General features: G+C 36.5%; 1 pseudogene; it reads left to right on the forward strand.

Moving 5' to 3' along the window:
• Positions 1-363: 363 nt before the first annotated feature.
• LOC145713878 (ubiquitin-ribosomal protein eS31 fusion protein pseudogene) lies at positions 364-819 on the forward strand (annotated as a pseudogene).
• Positions 820-2,063: the final 1,244 nt, after the last annotated feature.

Consider the following 2,063-nt stretch of genomic DNA (forward strand, 5'->3'; position numbering starts at 1 on the left):
TTTTTTTTTTTTGTGTGTATCTATTATAGGTTTTGGGTCTACAGTTACCATGAAGTTTGTATATAACATTCTAAGTATATAGCAGTCTATTTTAGTTTGATGGTCGTATAAGTTCAAACACATTATTAAAAAAAATTTTTTTAAACTCTTTCTTCCATGTTCTATGTGTATGCTGTCATATGTTACATATTTGCATTCATAAATGTCTTTATGTTTTATTATGGACTTTCCTTTTCCACTCAAAAATGTTTACGTGTGCTTTGGCCACTCTCCAGGTAGCAGCCTACTCAGTGCCCTCTCCTGTGTCCCTGGGCCTGATCCTTCTCTTCTTTTCCCTCAACCTCAGGTGGAACCGCTGGCAAGATGCAGATTTCCATGAAAACTTTTTTGGGGAAGATTATCACTCTCGAGATTGAACCCTCGGATACAATAGAAAATGTAAAGGCCAAGATCCAAGATAAAGGACTTCCTCTTGGTCGTCAGAGACTGGTCTTCACTGGCAAGCAACTGGAAGATGGATGTACTTTGACTACAACATTCAAAAGTAGCCCACTCTTCATCTTGTGTTGAGATTTCGTGGTGTTACTAAGAAAAGGAAGAGGAGTCTTTCACCACTCCCAAGAAGAAAAAAACATAAAGAAAGTTAAGCTGGTTGTCCTGAAGTACTATAAGGTGGATGAAAATGGCAAAATCAGTAGCCTTCATCAGGAGTGCCATTCAGATGAATGTACTGGAGTTCTTAATATCAGACACTTTGACAGACATTATTGTGGCAAATGTTGTCTGATCTATTGCTTTAACAAACCAGAAGACAAGTAATTGTATATGGATTAATAAAAGATATGAACTAAAAAAGTCTCTTTAATATTTTTTATAAAGCCAGTTTAATGGTGATAAATTCCTTACCTCTAGTTTGTCTGAGAAAATTTTTATCTCTCCTTTAATTCTGAATGATAACCCTTCCAAGTAAACTATTATTTGTTATATATATTTTTTCTTTCAGCATTTTTAATGTATCATGCCACTCCCTTAGCCTGCAAAGTTTCTGGTAAAAAAATCAGTTGATAGTTTTTATTAGGTTTCCCTCATACATGACATTTTGCTTCTCTCCTGCTGCTTTTTGGATTCTCTATTTACCTTTAACCCTTGGCATTTTAATTATTATGTGTCAGGGTGTAAACTCACTTGTGTTCATCTTGTTTGGAATTCTGTGATTCTTGAATGTGGACGTCTATTTCCTTCCTTAGGTTAGGGAATTTTGCAGCTATGATTTCTTCAAGTAAGTTTTTTTTTTCCTCTTTCTCTCTTCTGAGACCCCTGTAGTGTGAATATTTGCTTGCTTGATATTGTCCAAGAGACCTTTAACTTATCCCCACTTTTTTGTATTCTTTTCTCTTTTTGGTGTTGAGCTTGGTACTTTCCATTGTCCTATCTTTCATATAGTTGGTATGTTTTGCATCTGATAATCTACTGCTGATTCCGTCTAGTGTATTTGTCATTTAAGTTATTGTATTCTTCAACTATAATTAATTGTGTTTTTTTATATTTTCTATCTCTTGGTTGAAGGTCTCAGTGAGGACTTCAACTCTTCTCTCCATCCTGATGAGTGTCTTTGTGATCATTACTTTAAATTCCTTATCAGGGATATTGCTTACCTTTATTTTATCTAGTCCTTTTTCTGAGGTTTTGTATTTTTCTTTCTTTTTGAACATATTCCTGTCTCCACACTTGCTTGACTTTCTGTGTTTTCTTCTATAGATTAGGCAGAAATGCTCTTTCTTCTAAATAAATGGTCTTATTTACAGTTGACCCCTATGTAGACTGTGTGTGTTGGTGACTTTTACTGTCTTACTGGAACTGTGGCTGGTGTGGGCTGGAAGTTGTACAGCAATCTGGGTTAGGCTGTCCCAGTGTAATGGCTAGAGCTGATGTGGGCCTGGGCCAGTGTGGTCCTAAGTCTCTACTCTCAGAAGGTGCCTTGGCAGGATAGCTGAACCTTAATGGGTGCAAGCTGAGGAGTCCCAGTGCTCTCCACATAGTTGGTGCTCTGGAATGAAAAGATA

This window comes from Panthera onca, chromosome X (assembly GCF_046562875.1).
Source record: "Panthera onca isolate mPanOnc1 chromosome X, mPanOnc1 haplotype 2, whole genome shotgun sequence".
NCBI classification, from domain to species: domain Eukaryota; kingdom Metazoa; phylum Chordata; class Mammalia; order Carnivora; family Felidae; genus Panthera; species Panthera onca.